At 60.8% G+C, this 17,835-nt stretch overlaps 10 non-coding genes and 77 pseudogenes across 10 annotated transcripts; all 87 read right to left on the bottom strand.

The window, feature by feature from the left end:
- Window positions 1-44: 44 nt before the first annotated feature.
- LOC137549637 (5S ribosomal RNA) lies at window positions 45-163 on the bottom strand (annotated as a pseudogene).
- An 83-nt stretch (window positions 164-246) lies between these two features.
- On the bottom strand, window positions 247-365 carry LOC137549977 (5S ribosomal RNA; annotated as a pseudogene).
- Window positions 366-448: 83 nt separating this feature from the next.
- Window positions 449-567, bottom strand: LOC137548869 (5S ribosomal RNA; annotated as a pseudogene).
- Window positions 568-650: 83 nt separating this feature from the next.
- Window positions 651-769, bottom strand: LOC137549097 (5S ribosomal RNA; annotated as a pseudogene).
- Window positions 770-852: 83 nt separating this feature from the next.
- On the bottom strand, window positions 853-971 carry LOC137548488 (5S ribosomal RNA; annotated as a pseudogene).
- An 84-nt stretch (window positions 972-1,055) lies between these two features.
- Window positions 1,056-1,174, bottom strand: LOC137547626 (5S ribosomal RNA; annotated as a pseudogene).
- An 83-nt stretch (window positions 1,175-1,257) lies between these two features.
- LOC137548665 (5S ribosomal RNA) lies at window positions 1,258-1,376 on the bottom strand (annotated as a pseudogene).
- An 83-nt stretch (window positions 1,377-1,459) lies between these two features.
- Window positions 1,460-1,578, bottom strand: LOC137556505 (5S ribosomal RNA). Its single transcript, XR_011029153.1, has one exon. It is a non-coding gene; the product is annotated as a 5S ribosomal RNA (ribosomal RNA).
- An 83-nt stretch (window positions 1,579-1,661) lies between these two features.
- LOC137549407 (5S ribosomal RNA) lies at window positions 1,662-1,780 on the bottom strand (annotated as a pseudogene).
- Window positions 1,781-1,863: 83 nt separating this feature from the next.
- On the bottom strand, window positions 1,864-1,982 carry LOC137559407 (5S ribosomal RNA; annotated as a pseudogene).
- An 82-nt stretch (window positions 1,983-2,064) lies between these two features.
- On the bottom strand, window positions 2,065-2,183 carry LOC137557601 (5S ribosomal RNA; annotated as a pseudogene).
- Window positions 2,184-2,266: 83 nt separating this feature from the next.
- On the bottom strand, window positions 2,267-2,385 carry LOC137557909 (5S ribosomal RNA; annotated as a pseudogene).
- An 83-nt stretch (window positions 2,386-2,468) lies between these two features.
- Window positions 2,469-2,587, bottom strand: LOC137557382 (5S ribosomal RNA). The gene has a single exon (XR_011029561.1). It is a non-coding gene; the product is annotated as a 5S ribosomal RNA (ribosomal RNA).
- Window positions 2,588-2,670: 83 nt separating this feature from the next.
- LOC137551012 (5S ribosomal RNA) lies at window positions 2,671-2,789 on the bottom strand (annotated as a pseudogene).
- An 83-nt stretch (window positions 2,790-2,872) lies between these two features.
- Window positions 2,873-2,991, bottom strand: LOC137558144 (5S ribosomal RNA; annotated as a pseudogene).
- An 83-nt stretch (window positions 2,992-3,074) lies between these two features.
- On the bottom strand, window positions 3,075-3,193 carry LOC137553215 (5S ribosomal RNA; annotated as a pseudogene).
- An 83-nt stretch (window positions 3,194-3,276) lies between these two features.
- LOC137558607 (5S ribosomal RNA) lies at window positions 3,277-3,395 on the bottom strand (annotated as a pseudogene).
- Window positions 3,396-3,478: 83 nt separating this feature from the next.
- LOC137548906 (5S ribosomal RNA) lies at window positions 3,479-3,597 on the bottom strand (annotated as a pseudogene).
- Window positions 3,598-3,680: 83 nt separating this feature from the next.
- On the bottom strand, window positions 3,681-3,799 carry LOC137557192 (5S ribosomal RNA; annotated as a pseudogene).
- Window positions 3,800-3,882: 83 nt separating this feature from the next.
- On the bottom strand, window positions 3,883-4,001 carry LOC137554084 (5S ribosomal RNA; annotated as a pseudogene).
- An 83-nt stretch (window positions 4,002-4,084) lies between these two features.
- Window positions 4,085-4,203, bottom strand: LOC137548997 (5S ribosomal RNA; annotated as a pseudogene).
- An 83-nt stretch (window positions 4,204-4,286) lies between these two features.
- On the bottom strand, window positions 4,287-4,405 carry LOC137551402 (5S ribosomal RNA). The gene has a single exon (XR_011027019.1). It is a non-coding gene; the product is annotated as a 5S ribosomal RNA (ribosomal RNA).
- An 83-nt stretch (window positions 4,406-4,488) lies between these two features.
- On the bottom strand, window positions 4,489-4,607 carry LOC137558606 (5S ribosomal RNA; annotated as a pseudogene).
- Window positions 4,608-4,690: 83 nt separating this feature from the next.
- LOC137547939 (5S ribosomal RNA) lies at window positions 4,691-4,809 on the bottom strand (annotated as a pseudogene).
- An 83-nt stretch (window positions 4,810-4,892) lies between these two features.
- On the bottom strand, window positions 4,893-5,011 carry LOC137548427 (5S ribosomal RNA; annotated as a pseudogene).
- Window positions 5,012-5,094: 83 nt separating this feature from the next.
- On the bottom strand, window positions 5,095-5,213 carry LOC137549384 (5S ribosomal RNA; annotated as a pseudogene).
- Window positions 5,214-5,296: 83 nt separating this feature from the next.
- LOC137552669 (5S ribosomal RNA) lies at window positions 5,297-5,415 on the bottom strand (annotated as a pseudogene).
- An 83-nt stretch (window positions 5,416-5,498) lies between these two features.
- On the bottom strand, window positions 5,499-5,617 carry LOC137552721 (5S ribosomal RNA; annotated as a pseudogene).
- Window positions 5,618-5,700: 83 nt separating this feature from the next.
- Window positions 5,701-5,819, bottom strand: LOC137548788 (5S ribosomal RNA; annotated as a pseudogene).
- Window positions 5,820-5,902: 83 nt separating this feature from the next.
- On the bottom strand, window positions 5,903-6,021 carry LOC137557148 (5S ribosomal RNA; annotated as a pseudogene).
- Window positions 6,022-6,104: 83 nt separating this feature from the next.
- Window positions 6,105-6,223, bottom strand: LOC137555513 (5S ribosomal RNA). The gene has a single exon (XR_011028194.1). It is a non-coding gene; the product is annotated as a 5S ribosomal RNA (ribosomal RNA).
- Window positions 6,224-6,306: 83 nt separating this feature from the next.
- LOC137551854 (5S ribosomal RNA) lies at window positions 6,307-6,425 on the bottom strand (annotated as a pseudogene).
- An 83-nt stretch (window positions 6,426-6,508) lies between these two features.
- Window positions 6,509-6,627, bottom strand: LOC137552496 (5S ribosomal RNA; annotated as a pseudogene).
- An 83-nt stretch (window positions 6,628-6,710) lies between these two features.
- On the bottom strand, window positions 6,711-6,829 carry LOC137553559 (5S ribosomal RNA; annotated as a pseudogene).
- Window positions 6,830-6,912: 83 nt separating this feature from the next.
- LOC137559436 (5S ribosomal RNA) lies at window positions 6,913-7,031 on the bottom strand (annotated as a pseudogene).
- Window positions 7,032-7,114: 83 nt separating this feature from the next.
- Window positions 7,115-7,233, bottom strand: LOC137558908 (5S ribosomal RNA; annotated as a pseudogene).
- An 83-nt stretch (window positions 7,234-7,316) lies between these two features.
- On the bottom strand, window positions 7,317-7,435 carry LOC137557104 (5S ribosomal RNA; annotated as a pseudogene).
- Window positions 7,436-7,518: 83 nt separating this feature from the next.
- Window positions 7,519-7,637, bottom strand: LOC137558877 (5S ribosomal RNA; annotated as a pseudogene).
- An 83-nt stretch (window positions 7,638-7,720) lies between these two features.
- Window positions 7,721-7,839, bottom strand: LOC137552736 (5S ribosomal RNA; annotated as a pseudogene).
- An 83-nt stretch (window positions 7,840-7,922) lies between these two features.
- LOC137557270 (5S ribosomal RNA) lies at window positions 7,923-8,041 on the bottom strand (annotated as a pseudogene).
- An 83-nt stretch (window positions 8,042-8,124) lies between these two features.
- Window positions 8,125-8,243, bottom strand: LOC137556610 (5S ribosomal RNA). The gene has a single exon (XR_011029252.1). It is a non-coding gene; the product is annotated as a 5S ribosomal RNA (ribosomal RNA).
- An 84-nt stretch (window positions 8,244-8,327) lies between these two features.
- LOC137549817 (5S ribosomal RNA) lies at window positions 8,328-8,446 on the bottom strand (annotated as a pseudogene).
- Window positions 8,447-8,529: 83 nt separating this feature from the next.
- LOC137548608 (5S ribosomal RNA) lies at window positions 8,530-8,648 on the bottom strand (annotated as a pseudogene).
- A 70-nt stretch (window positions 8,649-8,718) lies between these two features.
- Window positions 8,719-8,837, bottom strand: LOC137549369 (5S ribosomal RNA; annotated as a pseudogene).
- An 84-nt stretch (window positions 8,838-8,921) lies between these two features.
- On the bottom strand, window positions 8,922-9,040 carry LOC137558783 (5S ribosomal RNA; annotated as a pseudogene).
- A 72-nt stretch (window positions 9,041-9,112) lies between these two features.
- LOC137558257 (5S ribosomal RNA) lies at window positions 9,113-9,231 on the bottom strand (annotated as a pseudogene).
- Window positions 9,232-9,314: 83 nt separating this feature from the next.
- On the bottom strand, window positions 9,315-9,433 carry LOC137559094 (5S ribosomal RNA; annotated as a pseudogene).
- An 83-nt stretch (window positions 9,434-9,516) lies between these two features.
- LOC137557836 (5S ribosomal RNA) lies at window positions 9,517-9,635 on the bottom strand (annotated as a pseudogene).
- Window positions 9,636-9,718: 83 nt separating this feature from the next.
- On the bottom strand, window positions 9,719-9,837 carry LOC137549449 (5S ribosomal RNA; annotated as a pseudogene).
- An 83-nt stretch (window positions 9,838-9,920) lies between these two features.
- Window positions 9,921-10,039, bottom strand: LOC137557269 (5S ribosomal RNA; annotated as a pseudogene).
- An 83-nt stretch (window positions 10,040-10,122) lies between these two features.
- LOC137557268 (5S ribosomal RNA) lies at window positions 10,123-10,241 on the bottom strand (annotated as a pseudogene).
- An 83-nt stretch (window positions 10,242-10,324) lies between these two features.
- Window positions 10,325-10,443, bottom strand: LOC137551803 (5S ribosomal RNA; annotated as a pseudogene).
- An 83-nt stretch (window positions 10,444-10,526) lies between these two features.
- LOC137555660 (5S ribosomal RNA) lies at window positions 10,527-10,645 on the bottom strand. Its single transcript, XR_011028334.1, has one exon. It is a non-coding gene; the product is annotated as a 5S ribosomal RNA (ribosomal RNA).
- Window positions 10,646-10,728: 83 nt separating this feature from the next.
- LOC137551721 (5S ribosomal RNA) lies at window positions 10,729-10,847 on the bottom strand (annotated as a pseudogene).
- An 83-nt stretch (window positions 10,848-10,930) lies between these two features.
- Window positions 10,931-11,049, bottom strand: LOC137552639 (5S ribosomal RNA; annotated as a pseudogene).
- An 83-nt stretch (window positions 11,050-11,132) lies between these two features.
- LOC137549902 (5S ribosomal RNA) lies at window positions 11,133-11,251 on the bottom strand (annotated as a pseudogene).
- Window positions 11,252-11,335: 84 nt separating this feature from the next.
- LOC137553174 (5S ribosomal RNA) lies at window positions 11,336-11,454 on the bottom strand. The gene has a single exon (XR_011027221.1). It is a non-coding gene; the product is annotated as a 5S ribosomal RNA (ribosomal RNA).
- An 83-nt stretch (window positions 11,455-11,537) lies between these two features.
- On the bottom strand, window positions 11,538-11,656 carry LOC137557038 (5S ribosomal RNA; annotated as a pseudogene).
- Window positions 11,657-11,740: 84 nt separating this feature from the next.
- LOC137553057 (5S ribosomal RNA) lies at window positions 11,741-11,859 on the bottom strand. The gene has a single exon (XR_011027209.1). It is a non-coding gene; the product is annotated as a 5S ribosomal RNA (ribosomal RNA).
- Window positions 11,860-11,942: 83 nt separating this feature from the next.
- On the bottom strand, window positions 11,943-12,061 carry LOC137548070 (5S ribosomal RNA; annotated as a pseudogene).
- Window positions 12,062-12,144: 83 nt separating this feature from the next.
- LOC137548528 (5S ribosomal RNA) lies at window positions 12,145-12,263 on the bottom strand (annotated as a pseudogene).
- Window positions 12,264-12,346: 83 nt separating this feature from the next.
- LOC137552876 (5S ribosomal RNA) lies at window positions 12,347-12,465 on the bottom strand (annotated as a pseudogene).
- An 83-nt stretch (window positions 12,466-12,548) lies between these two features.
- On the bottom strand, window positions 12,549-12,667 carry LOC137552875 (5S ribosomal RNA; annotated as a pseudogene).
- An 83-nt stretch (window positions 12,668-12,750) lies between these two features.
- LOC137550896 (5S ribosomal RNA) lies at window positions 12,751-12,869 on the bottom strand (annotated as a pseudogene).
- Window positions 12,870-12,952: 83 nt separating this feature from the next.
- On the bottom strand, window positions 12,953-13,071 carry LOC137548823 (5S ribosomal RNA; annotated as a pseudogene).
- An 83-nt stretch (window positions 13,072-13,154) lies between these two features.
- Window positions 13,155-13,273, bottom strand: LOC137557266 (5S ribosomal RNA; annotated as a pseudogene).
- A 240-nt stretch (window positions 13,274-13,513) lies between these two features.
- Window positions 13,514-13,632, bottom strand: LOC137549942 (5S ribosomal RNA; annotated as a pseudogene).
- An 83-nt stretch (window positions 13,633-13,715) lies between these two features.
- LOC137555306 (5S ribosomal RNA) lies at window positions 13,716-13,834 on the bottom strand. Its single transcript, XR_011027998.1, has one exon. It is a non-coding gene; the product is annotated as a 5S ribosomal RNA (ribosomal RNA).
- An 84-nt stretch (window positions 13,835-13,918) lies between these two features.
- On the bottom strand, window positions 13,919-14,037 carry LOC137557037 (5S ribosomal RNA; annotated as a pseudogene).
- An 83-nt stretch (window positions 14,038-14,120) lies between these two features.
- Window positions 14,121-14,239, bottom strand: LOC137559231 (5S ribosomal RNA; annotated as a pseudogene).
- Window positions 14,240-14,322: 83 nt separating this feature from the next.
- Window positions 14,323-14,441, bottom strand: LOC137549785 (5S ribosomal RNA; annotated as a pseudogene).
- An 83-nt stretch (window positions 14,442-14,524) lies between these two features.
- Window positions 14,525-14,643, bottom strand: LOC137549321 (5S ribosomal RNA; annotated as a pseudogene).
- An 83-nt stretch (window positions 14,644-14,726) lies between these two features.
- Window positions 14,727-14,845, bottom strand: LOC137557036 (5S ribosomal RNA; annotated as a pseudogene).
- An 83-nt stretch (window positions 14,846-14,928) lies between these two features.
- LOC137559232 (5S ribosomal RNA) lies at window positions 14,929-15,047 on the bottom strand (annotated as a pseudogene).
- Window positions 15,048-15,130: 83 nt separating this feature from the next.
- Window positions 15,131-15,249, bottom strand: LOC137549185 (5S ribosomal RNA; annotated as a pseudogene).
- An 83-nt stretch (window positions 15,250-15,332) lies between these two features.
- Window positions 15,333-15,451, bottom strand: LOC137552687 (5S ribosomal RNA; annotated as a pseudogene).
- Window positions 15,452-15,534: 83 nt separating this feature from the next.
- LOC137558108 (5S ribosomal RNA) lies at window positions 15,535-15,653 on the bottom strand (annotated as a pseudogene).
- An 83-nt stretch (window positions 15,654-15,736) lies between these two features.
- On the bottom strand, window positions 15,737-15,855 carry LOC137559386 (5S ribosomal RNA; annotated as a pseudogene).
- An 83-nt stretch (window positions 15,856-15,938) lies between these two features.
- Window positions 15,939-16,057, bottom strand: LOC137552804 (5S ribosomal RNA; annotated as a pseudogene).
- A 240-nt stretch (window positions 16,058-16,297) lies between these two features.
- Window positions 16,298-16,416, bottom strand: LOC137548822 (5S ribosomal RNA; annotated as a pseudogene).
- Window positions 16,417-16,499: 83 nt separating this feature from the next.
- On the bottom strand, window positions 16,500-16,618 carry LOC137550649 (5S ribosomal RNA; annotated as a pseudogene).
- An 83-nt stretch (window positions 16,619-16,701) lies between these two features.
- LOC137555295 (5S ribosomal RNA) lies at window positions 16,702-16,820 on the bottom strand. The gene has a single exon (XR_011027987.1). It is a non-coding gene; the product is annotated as a 5S ribosomal RNA (ribosomal RNA).
- Window positions 16,821-16,903: 83 nt separating this feature from the next.
- Window positions 16,904-17,022, bottom strand: LOC137557033 (5S ribosomal RNA; annotated as a pseudogene).
- Window positions 17,023-17,105: 83 nt separating this feature from the next.
- On the bottom strand, window positions 17,106-17,224 carry LOC137558556 (5S ribosomal RNA; annotated as a pseudogene).
- Window positions 17,225-17,307: 83 nt separating this feature from the next.
- Window positions 17,308-17,426, bottom strand: LOC137548000 (5S ribosomal RNA; annotated as a pseudogene).
- An 83-nt stretch (window positions 17,427-17,509) lies between these two features.
- Window positions 17,510-17,628, bottom strand: LOC137548096 (5S ribosomal RNA; annotated as a pseudogene).
- Window positions 17,629-17,711: 83 nt separating this feature from the next.
- LOC137552334 (5S ribosomal RNA) lies at window positions 17,712-17,830 on the bottom strand (annotated as a pseudogene).
- Window positions 17,831-17,835: the final 5 nt, after the last annotated feature.

Below are 17,835 nucleotides of genomic sequence, written 5' to 3'. Positions count from 1 at the left end.
TTCCCACGCGTGCTCATAGCCATTGGGCCTCAAACCCAAAAAAACGCCTGCAGCACCTGGGGTTCACAGCCGTTCTCCCATGCAGCTACTAACCAGGCCTGAAACCGCTTAGCTTCCGCGATCTGACGAGAGCGGGCGCTTTCGGCTTAGTGTGGCCGCAGGCAACCTCCAAGGCGCCGTTCCGGCGCCTTGAAGGTGAGGCTTCCCACGTGTGCTCATAGCCATTGGGCCTCAAACCCAAAAAAACGCCTGCAGCACCTGGGGTTCACAGCCGGTCTACCATGCAGCTACTAACCAGGCCTGAAGCCGCTTAGCTTCGGCGATCTGACGAGAGCGGGCGCTTTCGGCTTAGTGTGGCCGCAGGCAACCTCCAGGGCGCCGTTCCGGCGCCTTGAAGGTGAGGCTTCCCACGCGTGCTCATAGCCATTGGGTCTCAAACCCAAAAAAACACCTGCAGCACCTGGGGTTCACAGCCGGTCTCCCATGCAGCTACTAACCAGGCCTGAAGCTGCTTAGCTTCCGCGATCTGACGAGAGCGGGCGCTTTCGGCTTAGTGTGGCCGCAGGAAACCTCCAGGGCGCCGTTCCGACGCCTTGAAGGTGAGGCTTCCCACGCGTGCTCATAGCCATTGGGCCTCAAACCCAAAAAAACGCCTGCAGCACCTGGGGTTCACAGCCGGTCTCCGATGCAGCTACTAACCAGGCCTGAAGCCGCTTAGCTTCCGCGATCTGACGAGAGCGGGCGCTTTCGGCTTAGTGTGGCCGCAGGCAACCTCCAAGGCGCCGCTCCGGCGCCTTGAAGTTGAGGCTTCCCACGCGTGCTCATAGCCATTGGGCCTCAAACCCAAAAAAACGCCTGCAGCACCTGGGGTTCACAGCCAGTCTCCCATGCAGCTACTAACCAGGCCTGAAGCCGCTTAGCTTCCGCGATCTGACGAGAGCGGGCGCTTTCGGCTTAGTGTGGCCGCAGGTAACCTCCAATGTGCCGTTCCGGCGCCTTGAAGGTGAGGCTTCCCACGCGTGCTCATAGCCATTGGGCCTCAAACCCAAAAAAAACGCCTGCAGCACCTGGGGTTCACAGCCGGTCTCCCATGCAGCTACTAACCAGGCCTGAAGCCGCTTAGCTTCCGCGATCTGCCGAGAGCGGGCGCTTTCGGCTTAGTGTGGCCGCAGGCAACCTCCAGGGCGCCGTTCCGGCGCCTTGAAGGTGAGGCTTCCCACGCGTGCTCATAGCCATTGGGCCTCAAACCCAAAAAAACACCTGCAGCACCTGGGGTTCACAGCCGGTCTCCCATGCAGCTACTAACCAGGCCTGAAGCCGCTTAGCTTCCACGATCTGACGAGAGCGGGCGCTTTCGGCTTAGTGTGGCCGCAGGAAACCTCCAAGGCGCCGTTCCGGCGCCTTGAAGGTGAGGCTTCCCACGCGTGCTCATAGCCATTGGGCCTCAAACCCAAAAAAATGCCTGCAGCACCTGGGGTTCACAGCCGGTCTCCCATGCAGCTACTAACCAGGCCTGAAGCCGCTTAGCTTCCGCGATCTGACGAGAGCGGGCGCTTTCGGCTTAGTGTGGCCGCAGGCAATCTCCAGGGCGCTGTTCCGGCGCCTTGAAGGTGAGGCTTCCCACGCGTGCTCATAGCCATTGGGCCTCAAACCCAAAAAAACACCTGCAGCACCTGGGGTTCACAGCCGGTCTCCCATGCAGCTACTAACCAGGCCTGAAGCCGCTTAGCTTCCGCGATCTGACGAGAGTGGGCGCTTTCGGCTTAGTGTGGCCGCAGGCAATCTCCAAGGCGCCGTTCCGGCGCCTTGAAGGTGAGGCTTCCCACGCGTGCTCATAGCCATTGGGCCTCAAACCCAAAAAAACGCCTGCAGCACCTGGGGTTCACAGCCGGTCTCCCATGCAGCTACTAACCAGGCCTGAAGCCGCTTTGCTTCCGCAATCTGACGAGAGCGGGTGCTTTCGGCTTAGTGTGGCCGCAGGCAACCTCCAGGGCGCCGTTCCGGCGCCTTGAAGGTGAGGCTTCCCACGCGTGCTCATAGCCATTGGGTCCCAAACCCAAAAAACGCCTGCAGCACCTGGGGTTCACAGCCGGTCTCCCATGCAGCTACTAACCAAGCCTGAAGCCGCTTAGCTTCCGCGATCTGACGAGAGCGGGCGCTTTCGGCTTAGTGTGGCCGCAGGCAACCTCCAGGGCGCCGTTCCGGCGCCTTGAAGGTGACGCTTCCCACGCGTGCTCATAGCCATTGGGCCTCAAACCCAAAAAAACGCCTGCAGCACCTGGGGTTCACAGCCGGTCCCCCATGCAGCTACTAACCAGGCCTGAAGCCGCTTAGCTTCCGCGATCTGACGAGAGCGGGCACTTTCGGCTTAGTGTGGCCGCAGGCAACCTCCAAGGCGCCGTTCCGGCGCCTTGAAGGTGAGGCTTCCCACGCGTGCTCATAGCCATTGTGCCTCAAACCCAAAAAAACGCCTGCAGCACCTGGGGTTCACAGCCGGTCTCCCATGCAGCTACTAACCAGGCCTGAAGCCGCTTAGCTTCCGCGATCTGACGGGAGCGGGCGCTTTCGGCTTAGTGTGGCCGCAGGCATCCTCCAGGGCGCCGTTCCGGCGCCTTGAAGGTGAGGCTTCCCACGCGTGCTCATAGCCGTTGGGTCTCAAATCCAAAAAAACACCTGCAGCACCTGGGGTTCACAGCCGGTCTCCCATGCAGCTACTAACCAGGCCTGAAGCTGCTTAGCTTCCGCAATCTGACGAGAGCGGGCGCTTTCGGCTTAGTGTGGCCGCAGGCAACCTCCAGGGCGCCGTTCCGACGCCTTGAAGGTGAGGCTTCCCACGCGTGCTCATAGCCATTGGGCCTCAAACCCAAAAAAACGCCTGCAGCACCTGGGGTTCACAGCCGGTCTCCCATGCAGCTACTAACCAGGCCTGAAGCCGCTTAGCTTCCGCGATCTGACGAGAGCGGGCGCTTTCGGCTTAGTGTGGCCGCAGGTAATCTCCAAGGTGCCGTTCCGGCGCCTTGAAGGTGAGGCTTCCCACGCGTGCTCATAGCCATTGGGCCTCAAACCCAAAAAAACGCCTGCAGCACCTGGGGTTCACAGCCGGTCTCCTATGCAGCTACTAACCAGGCCTGAAGCCGCTTAGCTTCCGCAATCTGCCGAGAGCGGGCGCCTTCGGCTTAGTGTGGCCGCAGGCAACCTCCAGGGCGCCGTTCCGGCGCCTTGAAGGTGAGGCTTCCCACGCGTGCTCATAGCCATTGGGCCTCAAACCCAAAAAAACGCCTGCAGCACCTGGGGTTCACAGCCGGTCTCCCATGCAGCTACTAACCAGGCCTGAAGCCGCTTAGCTTCCACGATCTGACGAGAGCGGGCGCTTTCGGCTTAGTGTGGCCGCAGGCAACCTCCAAGGCGCTGTTCCGGCGCCTTGAAGGTGACGCTTCCCACGCGTGCTCATAGCCATTGGGCCTCAAACACAAAAAAACACCTGCAGCACCTGGGGTTCACAGCCGGTCTCCCATGCAGCTACTAACCAGGCCTGAAGCCGCTTAGCTTCCGCAATCTGACGAGAGCGGGCGCATTCGGCTTAGTGTGGCCGCAGGCAACCTCCAGTGCGCCGTTCCGGCACCTTGAAGGTGAGGCTTCCCACGCGTGCTCATAGCCATTGGGCCTCAAACCCAAAAAAAGGCCTGCAGCACCTGGGGTTCACAGCCGGTCTCCCATGCAGCTACTAACCAGGCCTGAAGCCGCTTAGCTTCCGCAATCTGACGAGAGCGGGCGCTTTCGGCTTAGTGTGGCTGCAGGCAACCTCCAAGGCGCCGTTCCGGCGCCTTGAAGGTGAGGCTTCCCACGCGTGCTCATAGCCATTGGGCCTCAAACCCAAAAAAAGGCCTGCAGTACCTGGGGTTCAAAGCCGGTCTCCCATGCAGCTGCTAAGCATGCCTGAAGCCGCTTAGCTTCCGCGATCTGACGAGAGCGGGCGCTTTCGGCTTAGTGTGGCCGCAGGCAACCTCCAGGGCGCCGTTCCGGCGCCTTGAAGGTGAGGCTTCCCACGCGTGCTCATAGCCATTGGGTCTCAAACCCAAAAAAACGCCTGCAGCACCTGGGGTTCACAGCCAGTCTCCCATGCAGCTACTAACCAGGCCTGAAGCCGCTTAGCTTCCGCAATCTGACGAGAGCGGGCGCTTTCGGCTTAGTGTGGCCGCAGGCAACCTGCAGGGCGCCGTTCCGGCGCCTTGAAGGTGAGGCTTCCCACGCGTGCTCATAGCCATTGGGCCTCAAACCAAAAAAAACGCCTGCAGCACCTGGGGTTCACAGCCGGTCTCCCATGCAGCTACTAACCAGGCCTGAAGCCGCTTAGCTTCCGCGATCTGACGAGAGCGGGCGCTTTCGGCTTAGTGTGGCCGCAGGCAACCTCCAGGGCGCCGTTCCGGCGCCTTGAAGGTGAGGCTTCCCACGCGTGCTCATAGCCATTGGGCCTCAAACCCAAAAAAACGCCTGCAGCACCTGGGGTTCACAGCCGGTCTCCCATGCAGCTACTAACCAGGCCTGAAGCCGCTTAGCTTCCACGATCTGACGAGAGCGGGCGCTTTCGGCTTAGTGTGGCCGCAGGCAACCTCCAAGGCGCCGTTCCGGCGCCATGAAGGTGAGGCTTCCCACGCGTGCTCATAGCCATTGGGCCTCAAACCCAAAAAAACGCCTGCAGCACCTGGGGTTCACAGCCGGTCTCCCATGCAGCTACTAACCAGGCCTGAAGCCGCTTAGCTTCCGTGATCTGACGAGAACAGGCGCTTTCGGATTAGTGTGGCCGCAGGCAACCTCCAGGGCGCCGTTCCGGCGCCTTGAAGGTGAGGCTTCCCACGCGTGCTCATAGCCATTGGGCCTCAAACCCAAAAAAACACCTGCAGCACCTGGGGTTCACAGCCGGTCTCCCATGCAGCTACTAACCAGGCCTGAAGCTGCTTAGCTTCCGCGATCTGACGAGAGCGGGCGCTTTCGGCTTAGTGTGGCCGCAGGCAACCTCCAGGGCGCCGTTCCGGCGCCTTGAAGGTGAGGCTTCACACGCGTGCTCATAGCCATTGGGCCTCAAACCCAAAAAAACGCCTGCAGCACCTGGGGTTCACAGCCGGTCTCCCATGCAGCTACTAACCAGGCCTGAAGCCGCTTAGCTTCCGCGATATGACGAGAGCGGGCGCTTTCGGCTTAGTGTGGCCGCAGGCAACCTCCAAGGCGCCGTTCCGGCGCCTTGAAGGTGAGGCTTCCCACGCGTGCTCATAGCCATTGGGCCTCAAACCCAAAAAAACGCCTGCAGCACCTGGGGTTCACAGCCGGTCTCCCATGCAGCTACTAACCAGGCATGAAGCCGCTTAGCTTCCACGATCTGACGAGAGCGGGCGCTTTTGGCTTAGTGTGGCCGCAGGCAACCTCCAGGGCGCCGTTCCGGCGCCTTGAAGGTGAGGCTTCCCACGCGTGCTTATAGCCATTGGGCCTCAAACCCAAAAAAACACCTGCAGCAAATGGGGTTCACAGCCGGTCTCCCATGCAGCTACTAACCAGGCCTGAAACCGCTTAGCTTCCGCGATCTGACGAGAGCGGGCGCTTTCGGCTTAGTGTGGCCGCAGGTAACCTCCAAGGCGCCGTTCCGGCGCCTTGAAGGTGAGGCTTCCCACGCGTGCTCATAGCCATTGGGCCTCAAACCCAAAAAAACGCCTGCAGCACCTGGGGTTCACAGCCGGTCTCCCATGCAGCTACTAACCAGGCCTGAAGCCGCTTAGCTTCCTCGATCTGACGAGAGCGGGCGCTTTCGGCTTAGTGTGGCCGCAGGCACCCTCCAGGGCGCCGTTCCGGCGCCTTGAAGGTGAGGCTTCCCACGCGTGCTCATAGCCATTGGGTCTCAAACCCAAAAAAACGCCTGCAGCACCTGGGGTTCACAGCCGGTCTCCCATGCAGCTACTAACCAGGCCTGAAGCCGCTTAGCTTCCGCGATCTGACGAGAACGGGCGCTTTCGGCTTAGTGTGGCCGCAGGCAACCTCCAGAGCGCCGTTCCGGCGCCTTGAAGGTGAGGCTTCCCACGCGTGCTCATAGCCGTTGGGCCTCAAACCCAAAAAAAAGCCTGCAGCACCTGGGGTTCACAGCCGGTCTCCCATTCAGCTACTAACCAGGCCTGAAGCCGCTTAGCTTCCGCGATCTGACGAGAGCGGGCGCTTTCGGCTTAGTGTGGCCGCAGGCAACCTCCAGGGCGCCGTTCCGGCGCCTTGAAGGTGAGGCTTCCCATGCGTGCTCATAGCCATTGGGCCTCAAACCCAAAAAAACGCCTGCAGCACCTGGGGTTCACAGCCGGTCTCCCACGCAGCTACTAACCAGGCCTGAAGCCGCTTAGCTTCCGCGATTTGACGAGAGCGGGCGCTTTCGGCTTAGTGTGGCCTCAGGCAACCTCTAAGGCGCCGTTCCGGCGCCTTGAAGGTGAGGCTTCCCACGCGTGCTCATAGCCATTGGGCCTCAAACCCAAAAAAACGCCTGCAGCACCTGGGGTTCACAGCCGGTCTCCCATGCAGCTACTAACCAGGTATGAAGCCGCTTAGCTTCTGCGATCTGACGAGAGCGGGCGCTTTCGGCTTAGTGTGGCCGCAGGCAACCTCCAAGGCGCCGTTCCGGCGCCTTGAAGGTGAGGCTTCCCACGCGTGCTCATAGCCATTGGGCCTCAAACCCAAAAAAACGCCTGCAGCAAATGGGGTTCACAGCCGGTCTCCCATGCAGCTACTAACCAGGCCTGAAACCGCTTAGCTTCCACGATCTGACGAGAGCGGGCGCTTTCGGCTTAGTGTGGCCGCAGGCTACCTCCAAAGCGCCGTTCCGGCGCCTTGAAGGTGAGGCTTTCCACGCGTGCTCATAGCCATTGGGCCTCAAACCCAAAAAAACGGCTGCAGCACCTGGGGTTCACAGCCGGTCTCCCATGCAGCTACTAACCAGGCCTGAAGCCGCTTAGCTTCCGCGATCTGACGAGAGCGGGCGCTTTCGGCTTAGTGTGGCCGCAGGCAACCTCCAGGGCGCCGTTCCGGCGCCTTGAAGGTGAGGCTCACCACGCGTGCTCATAGCCATTGGGCCTCAAACCCAAAAAAACGCCTGCAGCACCTGGGGTTCACAGCCGGTCTCCCATGCAGCTACTAACCAGGCCTGAAGTCGCTTAGCTTCCGCGATCTGACGAGAGCGGGCGCTTTCGGCTTAGTGTGGCCGCAGGCAACCTCCAGGGCGCCGTTCTGGCGCCTTGAAGGTGAGGCTTCCCACGCGTGCTCATAGCCATTGGGCCTCAAACCCAAAAAAACGCCTGCAGCACCTGGGGTTCACAGCCGGTCTCCCATGCAGCTACTAACCAGGCCTGAAGCCGCTTAGCTTCCGCGATCTGACGAGAGCGGGCGCTTTCAGCTTAGTGTGGCCGCAGGCAACCTCCAAGGCGCTGTTCCGGCGCCTTGAAGGTGAGGCTTCCCACGCGTGCTCATAGCCATTGGGCCTCAAACCCAAAAAAACTCCTGCAGCACCTGGGGTTCACAGCCGGTCTCCCATGCAGCTACTAACCAGGCCTGAAGCCGCTTAGCTTCCGCGATCTGACGAGAGCGGGCGCTTTCGGCTTAGTGTGGCCGCAGGCAACCTCCAAGGCGCCGTTCCGGCGCCTTGAAGGTGAGGCTTCCCACGCGTGCTCATAGCCATTGGGCCTCAAACCCAAAAAAACGCCTGCAGCACCTGGGGTTCACAGCCGGTCTCCCATGCAGCTACTCACCAGGCCTGAAGCCGCCTAGCTTCCGTGATCTGACGAGAGCGGGCGCTTTCGGCTTAGTGTGGCCGCAGACAACCTCCAGAGCGCCGTTCCGGCGCCTTGAAGGTGAGGCTTCCCACGCGTGCTCATAGCCATTGGGTCTCAAACCCAAAAAAACACCTGCAGCACCTGGGGTTCACAGCCGGTCTCCCATGCAGCTACTAACCAGGCCTGAAGCCGCTTAGCTTCCGCGATCTGACGAGAGCGGGCGCTTTCGGCTTAGTGTGGCCGCAGGCAACCTACAGGGCGCCGTTCCGGCGCCTTGAAGGTGAGGCTTCCCACGCGTGCTCATAGCCATTGGGCCTCAAACCCAAAAAAACACCTGCAGCACCTGGGGTTCACAGCCGGTCTCCCATGCAGCTACTAACCAGGCCTGAAGCCGCTTAGCTTCCGCGATCTGACGAGAGCGGGCGCTTTCGGCTTAGTGTGGCCGCAGGTAACCTCCAGGGCGCCGTTCCGGCGCCTTGAAGGTGAGGATTCCCACGCGTGCTCATAGCCATTGGGCCTCAAACCCAAAAAAAACTCCTGCAGCACCTGGGGTTCACAGCCGGTCTCCCATGCAGCTACTAACCAGGCCTGAAGCCGCTTAGCTTCCGCAATCTGACGAGAGCGGGCGCATTCGGCTTAGTGTGGCCGCAGGCAACCTCCAAGGCGCCGTTCCGGCGCCTTGAAGGTGAGGCTTCCCACGCGTGCTCATAGCCATTGGGCCTCAAACTCAAAAAAACGCCTGCAGCACCTGGGGTTCACAGCCGGTCTCCCATGCAGCTACTAACCAGGCCTAAAGCCGCTTAGCTTCCACGATCTGACGAGAGCGGGCGCTTTTGGCTTAGTGTGGCCGCAGGCAACCAACGGCGCCTTGAAGGTGAGGCTTCCCACGCGTGCTCATAGCCATTGGGCCTCAAACCCAAAAAAACACCTGCAGCACCTGGGGTTCACAGCCGGTCTCCCATGCAGCTACTAACCAGGCCTGAAGCCGCTTAGCTTCCGCGATCCGACGAGAGCGGGCGCTTTCGGCTTAGTGTGGCAGCAGGCAACATCCAAGGCGCCGTTCCGGCGCCTTGAAGGTGAGGCTTCCCACGCGTGCTCATAGCCATTGGGCCTCAAACCCAAAAAAAACGCCTGCAGCACCTGGGGTTCACAGCCGGTCTCCCATGCAGCTACTAACCAGGCCTGAAGCCGCTTAGCTTCCGCAATCTGACGAGAGCGGGCGCTTTCGGCTTAGTGTGGCCGCAGGCAACCTCCAAGGCGCCTTGAAGGTGAGGCTTCCCACGTGTGCTCATAGCCATTGGGCCTCAAACCCAAAAGAACGCCTGCAGCACCTGGGGTTCACAGCCGGTCTCCCATGCAGCTACTAACCAGGCCTGAAGCCGCTTAGCTTCCGCGATCTGACGAGAGCGGGCGCTTTCGGCTTAGTGAGGCCGCAGGCAACATACAAGGCGCCGTTCCGGCGCCTTGAAGGTGAGGCTTCCCACGCGTGCTCATAGCCATTGGGCCTCAAACCCAAAAAAACGCCTGCAGCACCTGGGGTTCACAGCCGGTCTCCCATGCAGCTACTAACCAGGCCTGAAGCCGCTTAGCTTCCGTGATCTGACGAGAGCGGGCGCTTTCGGCTTAGTGTGGCCGCAGGCAACCTCCCAGGCGCCGTTCCGGCGCCTTGAAGGTGAGGCTTCCCACGCGTGCTCATAGCCATTGGGCCTCAAACCCAAAAAATCGGCTGCAGCACCTGGGGTTCACAGCCGGTCTCCCATGCAACTACTAACCAGGCCTGAAGCCGCTTAGCTTCCGCGATCTGACGAGAGCGGGCGCTTTCGGCTTAGTGTGGCCGCAGGCAACCTCCAAGGCGCCGTTCCGGCGCCTTGAAGGTGAGGCTTCCAACGCGTGCTCATAGCCATTGGGTCTCAAACCCAAAAAAACACCTGCAGCACCTGGGGTTCACAGCCGGTCTCCAATGCAGCTACTAACCAGGCCTGAAGCCGCTTAGCTTCCGTGATCTGACGAGAACGGGCGCTTTCGGCTTAGTGTGGCCGCAGGCAACCTCCAAGGCGCCGTTCCGGCGCCTTGAAGGTGAGGCTTCCCACGCGTGCTCATAGCCATTGGGCCTCAAACCCAAAAAAACACCTGCAGCACCTGGGGTTCACAGCCGGTCTCCCATGCAGCTACTAACCAGGCCTGAAGCCGCTTAGCTTCCGCGATCTGACGAGAGCGGGCGCTTTCGGCTTAGTGTGGCCGCAGGCAACCTCCAAGGCGCCGTTCCGGCGCCTTGAAGGTGAGGCTTCCCACGCGTGCTCATAGCCATTGGGCCTCAAACCCAAAAAAACACCTGCAGCACCTGGGGTTCACAGCCGGTCTCCCATGCAGCTACTAACCAGGCCTGAAGCCGCTTAGCTTCCGCGATCTGACGAGAGCGGGCGCTTTCGGCTTAGTGTGGCCGCAGGCGATCTCCAGGGCGCCGTTCCGGCGTCTTGAAGGTGAGGCTTCCCATGCGTGCTCATAGCCATTGGGCCTCAAACCCAAAAAAACGCCTGCAGCACCTGGGGTTCACAGCCGGTCTCCCATGCAGCTACTAACCAGGCCTGAAGCCGCTTAGCTTCCGCGATCTGACAAGCGCAGGCGCTTTCGGCTTAGTGTGGCCGCAGGCAACCTCCAAGGCGCCGCTGCGGCGCCTTGAAGGTGAGGCTTCCCACGCGTGCTCATAGCCATTGGACCTCAAACCCAAAAAAACGCCTGCAGCACCTGGTGTTCACAGCCGGTCTCCCATGCAGCTACTAACCAGGCCTGAAGCCGCTTAGCTTCCGCGATCTGACGAGAGCGGGCGCTTTCGGCTTAGTGTGGCCGCAGGCAACCTCCAAGGCGCCGTTCCGGCGCCTTGAAGATGAGGTTTCCCACGCGTGCTCATAGCCATTGGGCCTCAAACCCAAAAAAACGCCTGCAGCACTTGGGGTTCACAGCCGGTCTCCCATGCAGCTACTAACCAGGCCTGAAGACGCTTAGCTTCCGCGATCTGACGAGAGCGGGCGCTTTCGGCTTAGTGTGGCCGCAGGAAACCTACAAGGCGCCGTTCCGGCGCCTTGAAGGTGAGGCTTCCCACGCGTGCTCTTAGCCATTGGGCCTCAAACCCAAAAAAATGCCTGCAGCACCTGGGGTTCACAGCCGGTCTCCCATGCAGCTACTAACCAGGCCTGAAGCCGCTTAGCTTCCGTGATCTGACGAGAGCGGGCGCTTTCGGCTTACTGTAGCCGCAGGAAACCTCTAGGGCGCTGTTCCGGCGCCTTGAAGGTGAGGCTTCCCACGCGTTCTCATAGCCATTGGGCCTCAAACCCAAAAAAACGCCTGCAGCACCTGGGGTTCACAGCCGGTCTCCCATGCAGCTACTAACCAGGCCTGAAGCCGCTTAGCTTCCGCGATGTGACGAGAGCGGGCGCTTTCGGCTTAGTGTGGCCGCAGGCAACCTCCAAGGCGCCGTTCCGGCGCCTTGAAGGTGAGGCTTCCCACGCGTGCTCATAGCCATTGGGCCTCAAACCCAAAAAAAACGCCTGCAGCACCTGGGGTTCACAGCCGGTCTCCCATGCAGCTACTAACCAGGCCTGAAGCCGCTTAGCTTCCGCGATCTGATGAGAGCGGGCGCTTTCGGCTTAGTGTGGCCGCAGGCAACCTCCAAGGCGCCGGAACGGCGCCTTGAAGGTGAGGCTTCCCACGCATGCTCATAGCCATTGGGCCTCAAACCCAAAAAAACGCCTGCAGCACCTGGGGTTCACAGCCGGTCTCCCATGCAGCTACTAACCAGGCCTGAAGCCGCTTAGCTTCCGCGATCTGACGAGAGCGGGCGCTTTCGGCCTAGTGTGGCCGCAGGCAACCTCCAAAGCGCCGTTCCGGCGCCTTGAAGGTGAGGCTTCCCACGCGTGCTCATAGTCATTGGGCCTCAAACCCAAAAAAAACGCCTGCAGCACCTGGGGTTCACAGCCGGTCTCCCATGCAGCTACTAACCAGGCCTGAAGCCGCTTAGCTTCCGCGATCTGATGAGAGCGGGCGCTTTCGGCTTAGTGTGGCCGCAGGCAACCTCCAAGGCGCCGTTCCGGCGCCTTGAAGGTGAGGCTTCCCACGCGTGCTCATAGCCATTGGGCCTCAAACCCAAAAAAACGCCTGCAGCACCTGGGGTTCACAGCCGGTCTCCCATGCAGCTACTAACCAGGCCTGAAGCCGCTTAGCTTCCGCAATCTGACGAGAGCGGGCGCTTTCAGCTTAGTGTGGCCGCAGGCAACCTACAAGGCGCCGTTCCGGCGCCTTGAAGGTGAGGCTTCCCACGCGTGCTCTTAGCCATTGGGCCTTAAACCCAAAAAACCGCCTGCAGCACCTGGGGTTCACAGCCGGTCTCCCATGCAGCTACTAACCAGGCCTGAAGCCGCTTAGCTTCCGTGATCTGGCGAGAGCGGGTGCTTTCGGCTTAGTGTGGCCGCAGGCAACCTCCAGGGCGCCGTTCCGGCGCCTTGAAGGTGAGGCTTCCCACGCGTGCTCATAGCCATTGGGCCTCAAACCCAAAAAAACGCCTGCAGCACCTGGGGTTCACAGCCGGTCTCCCATGCAGCTACTAACCAGGCCTGAAGCCGCTTAGCTTCCACGATGTGACGAGAGCGGGCGCTTTCAGCTTAGTGTGGCCGCAGGCAACCTCTAAGGCGCCGTTCCGGCGCCTTGAAGGTGAGGCTTCCCACGCGTGCTCATAGCCATTGGGCCTCAAACCCAAAAAAACGCCTGCAGCACCTGGGGTTCACAGCCGGTCTCCCATGCAGCTACTAACCAGGCCTGAAGCCGCTTAGCTTCCACGATGTGACGAGAGCGGGCGCTTTCAGCTTAGTGTGGCCGCAGGCAACCTCTAAGGCGCCGTTCCGGCGCCTTGAAGGTGAGGCTTCCCACGCGTGCTCATAGCCATTGGGCCTCAAACCCAAAAAAACACCTGCAGCACCTGGGGTTCACAGCCGGTCTCCCATGCAGCTACTAACCAGGCCTGAAGCCACTTAGCTTCCGCTATCTGACGAGAGCGGGCGCTTTCGGCTTAGTGTGGCCGCAGGCAACCTCCAAGGCGCCGTTCCGGCGCCTTGAAGGTGAGGCTTTCCACGCGTGCTCATAGCCATTGGGCCTCAAACCCAAAAAAACGCCTGCAGCACCTGGGGTTCACAGCCGGTCTCCCATGCAGCTACTAACCAGGCCTGAAGCCGCTTAGCTTCCGTGATCTGACGAGAGCGGGCGCTTTCGGCTTAGTGTGGCCGCAGGAAACCTCCAAGGCGCCGTTCCGGCGCCTTGAAGGTGAGGCTTCCTACGCGTGCTCATAGCCATTGGGCCTCAAACCCAAAAAAACACCTGCAGCACCTGGGGTTCACAGCCGGTCTCCCATGCAGCTACTAACCAGGCCTGAAGCCGCTTAGCTTCCGCGATCTGACGAGAGCGGGCGCTTTCGGCTTAGTGTGGCCGCAGGCAACCTACAAGGCGCCGTTCCGGCGCCTTGAAGGTGAGGCTTCCCACGCGTGCTCATAGCCATTGGGCCTCAAACCCAAAAAAACGCCTGCAGCACCTGGGGTTCACAGCCGGTCTCCCATGCAGCTACTAACCAGGCCGGAAGCCGCTTAGCTTCTGCGATCTGACGAGAGCGTTCCGGCGCCTTGAAGGTGAGGCTTCCCACGCGTGCTCATAGCCATTGGGCCTCAAACCCAAAAAAACGCCTGCAGCACCTGGGGTTCACAGCCGGTCTCCCATGCAGCTACTAACCAGGCCTGAAGCCGCTTAGTTTCCGTGATCTGACGAGAGCGGGCGCTTTCGGCTTAGTGTGGCCGCAGGCAACCTCCAAGGCGCCGTTCCGGCGCCTTGAAGGTGAGGCTTCCCACGCGTGCTCATAGCCATTGGGCCTCAAACCCAAAAAAACGCCTGCAGCACCTGGGGTTCACAGCCGGTCTCCCATGCAGCTACTAACCAGGCCTGAAGCCGCTTAACTTCCGCGATCTGACGAGAGCGGGCGCTTTCGGCTTAGTGTGGCCGCAGGCAACCTCCATGGCGCCGTTCCGGCGCCTTGAAGGTGAGGCTTCCCACGCGTGCTCACAGCCATTGGGCCTCAAACCCAAAAAAAACGCCTGCAGCACCTGGGGTTCACAGCCGGTCTCCCATGCAGCTACTAACCAGGCCTGAAGCCGCTTAGCTTCCGCGATCTGACGAGAGCGGGCGCTTTCGGCCTAGTGTGGCCGCAGGCAACCTCCAAAGCGCCGTTCCGGCGCCTTGAAGGTGAGGCTTCCCACGCGTGCTCATAGTCATTGGGCCTCAAACCCAAAAAAACGCCTGCAGCACCTGGGGTTCACAGCCGGTCTCCCATGCAGATACTAACCAGGCCTGAAGCCGCTTAGCTTCCGCAATCTGATGAGAGCGGGCGCTTTCGGCTTAGTGTGGCCGCAAGCAACCTCCAAGGCGCCGTTCCGGCGCCTTGAAGGTGAGGCTTCCCACGCGTGCTCATAGCCATTGGGCCTCAAACCCCAAAAAACGCCTGCAGCACCTGGGGTTCACAGCCGGTCTCCCATGAAGCTACTAACCAGGCCTGAAGTCGCTTAGCTTCCGCAATCTGACGAGAGCGGGCGCTTTCGGCTTAGTGTGGCCGCAGGCAACCTACAAGGCGCCGTTCCGGCGCCTTGAAGGTGAGGCTTCCCACGCGTGCTCTTAGCCATTGGGCCTCAAACCCAAAAAAACGCCTGCAGCACCTGGGGTTCACAGCCGGTCTCCCATGCAGCTACTAACCAGGCCTGAAGCCGCTTAGCTTCCGTGATCTGACGAGAGCGGACGCTTTCGGCTTAGTGTGGCCGCAGGCATCCTCCAAGGCACCGTTCCGGCGCCTTGAAGGTGAGGCTTCCCACGCGTGCTCATAGCCATTGGGCCTCAAACCCAAAAAAACGCCTGCAGCACCTGGGGTTCACAGCCGGTCTCCCATGCAGCTACTAACCAGGCCTGAAGCCGCTTAGCTTCCGCGATCTGACGAGAGCGGGCGCTTTCGGCCTAGTGTGGCCGCAGGCAACCTCCAAAGCGCCGTTCCGGCGCCTTGAAGGTGAGGCTTCCCACGCGTGCTCATAGTCATTGGGCCTCAAACCCAAAAAAACGCCTGCAGCACCTGGGGTTCACAGCCGGTCTCCCATGCAGCTACTAACCAGGCCTGAAGCCGCTTAGCTTCCGCAATCTGATGAGAGCGGGCGCTTTCGGCTTAGTGTGGCCGCAAGCAACCTCCAAGGCGCCGTTCCGGCGCCTTGAAGGTGAGGCTTCCCACGCGTGCTCATAGCCATTGGGCCTCAAACCCAAAAAAACGCCTGCAGCACCTGGGGTTCACAGCCGGTGTCCCATGAAGCTACTAACCAGGCCTGAAGCCGCTTAGCTTCCGCAATCTGACGAGAGCGGGCGCTTTCGGCTTAGTGTGGCCGCAGGCATCCTCCAAGGCACCGTTCCGGCGCCTTGAAGGTGAGGCTTCCCACGCGTGCTCATAGCCATTGGGCCTCAAACCCAAAAAAACGCCTGCAGCACCTGGGGTTCACAGCCGGTCTCCCATGCAGCTACTAACCAGGCCTGAAGCCGCTTAGCTTCCGCGATGTGACGAGAGCGGGCGCTTTCAGCTTAGTGTGGCCGCAGGTAACCTCTAAGGCGCCGTTCCGGCGCCTTGAAGGTGAGGCTTCCCACGCGTGCTCATAGCCATTGGGCCTCAAACCCAAAAAAACACCTGCAGCACCTGGGGTTCACAGCCGGTCTCCCATGCAGCTACTAACCAGGCCTGAAGCCGCTTAGCTTCCGCGATCTGACGAGAGCGGGCGCTTTCGGCTTAGTGTGGCCGCAGGAAACCTCCAAGGCGCCGTTCCGGCGCCTTGAAGGTGAGGCTTCCCACGCGTGCTCATAGCCATTGGGCCTCAAACCCAAAAAAACACCTGCAGCACCTGGGGTTCACAGCCGGTCTCCCATGCAGCTACTAACCAGGCCTGAAGCCGCTTAGCTTCCGCGATCTGACGAGAGCGAGCGCTTTCGGCTTAGTGTGGCCGCAGGCAACCTACAAGGCGCCGTTCCGGCGCCTTGAAGGTGAGGCTTCCCACGCGTGCTCATAGCCATTGGGCCTCAAACCCAAAAAAACACCTGCAGCACCTGGGGTTCACAGCCGGTCTCCCATGCAGCTACTAACCAGGCCTGAAGCCGCTTAGCTTCCGCGATGTGACGAGAGCGGGCGCTTTCGGCTTAATGTGGCCGCAGGCAACCTCCAATGCGCCGTTCCGGCGCCTTGAAGGTGAGGCTTCCCACGCGTGCTCATAGCCATTGGGCCTCAAACCCAAAAAAACGCCTGCAGCACCTGGGGTTCACAGCCGGTCTCCCATGCAGCTACTAACCAGGCCGGAAGCCGCTTAGCTTCTGCGATCTGACGAGAGCGTTCCGGCGCCTTGAAGGTGAGGCTTCCCACGCGTGCTCATAGCCATTGGGCCTCAAACCCAAAAAAACGCCTGCAGCACCTGGGGTTCACAGCCGGTCTCCCATGCAGCTACTAACCAGGCCTGAAGCCGCTTAGCTTCCGTGATCTGACGAGAGCGGGCGCTTTCGGCTTAGTGTGGCCGCAGGAAACCTCTAAGGCGCCGTTCCGGCGCCTTGAAGGTGAGGCTTCCCACGCGTGCTCATAGCCATTGGGCCTCAAACCCAAAAAAACGCCTGCAGCACCTGGGGTGCACAGCCGGTCTCCCATGCAGCTACTAACCAGGCCGGAAGCCGCTTAGCTTCCGCGATCTGACGAGAGCGGGCGCTTTCGGCTTAGTGTGGCCGCAGGCAACCTCCAAGGCGCCGTTCCGGCGCCTTGAAGGTGAGGCTTCCCACGCGTGCTCATAGCCATTGGGCCTCAAACCCAAAAAAACGCCTGCAGCACCTGGGGTTCACAGCCGGTCTCCCATGCAGCTACTAACCAGGCCTGAAGCCGCTTAACTTCCGCGATCTGACGAGAGCGGGCGCTTTCGGCTTAGTGTGGCCGCAGGCAACCTCCATGGCGCCGTTCCGGCGCCTTGAAGGTGAGGCTTCCCACGCGTGCTCACAGCCATTGGGCCTCAAACCCAAAAAAACGCCTGCAGCACCTGGGGTTCACAGCCGGTCTCCCATGCAGCTACTAACCAGGCCTGAAGCCGCTTAGCTTCCGCGATCTGACGAGAGCGGGCGCTTTCGGCCTAGTGTGGCCGCAGGCAACCTCCAAAGCGCCGTTCCGGCGCCTTGAAGGTGAGGCTTCCCACGCGTGCTCATAGTCATTGGGCCTCAAACCCAAAAAAACGCCTGCAGCACCTGGGGTTCACAGCCGGTCTCCCATGCAACTACTAACCAGGCCTGAAGCCGCTTAGCTTCCGCAATCTGATGAGAGCGGGCGCTTTCAGCTTAGTGTGACCGCAGGCAAACTCCAAGGCGCCGTTCCGGCGCCTTGAAGGTGAGGCTTCCCACGCGTGCTCATAGCCATTGGGCCTCAAACCCAAAAAAACGCCTGCAGCACCTGGGGTTCACAGCCGGTCTCCCATGCAGCTACTAAACAGGCCTGAAGCCACTTAGCTTCCGCGATCTGACGAGAGCGGGCGCTTTCGGCTTAGTGTGGCCGCAGGCAAACTCCAAGGCGCCCTTCCGGCGCCTTGAAGGTGAGGCTTCCCACGCGTGCTCATAGCCATTGGGCCTCAAACCCAAAAAAACGCCTGCAGCACCTGGGGTTCACAGCCGGTCTCCCATGAAGCTACTAACCAAGCCTGAAGCCGCTTAGCTTCCGCAATCTGATGAGAGCGGGCGCTTTCGGCTTAGTGTGGCCGCAGGCAACCTACAAGGCGCCGTTCCGGCGCCTTGAAGGTGAGGCTTCCCACGCGTGCTCTTAGCCATTGGGCCTCAAACCCAAAAAAACGCCTGCAGCACCTGGGGTTCACAGCCAGTCTCCCATGCAGTTACTAACCAGGCCTGAAGCCGCTTAGCTTCCGTGATCTGACGAGAGCGGACGCTTTCGGCTTAGTGTGGCCGCAGGCATCCT

Source organism: Hyperolius riggenbachi, chromosome 2, assembly GCF_040937935.1.
Source record: "Hyperolius riggenbachi isolate aHypRig1 chromosome 2, aHypRig1.pri, whole genome shotgun sequence".
Lineage (NCBI taxonomy): Eukaryota > Metazoa > Chordata > Amphibia > Anura > Hyperoliidae > Hyperolius > Hyperolius riggenbachi.
Note: the sequence above shows the minus strand (reverse complement) of the source record. Positions and strands in the feature narration are given on the sequence as shown.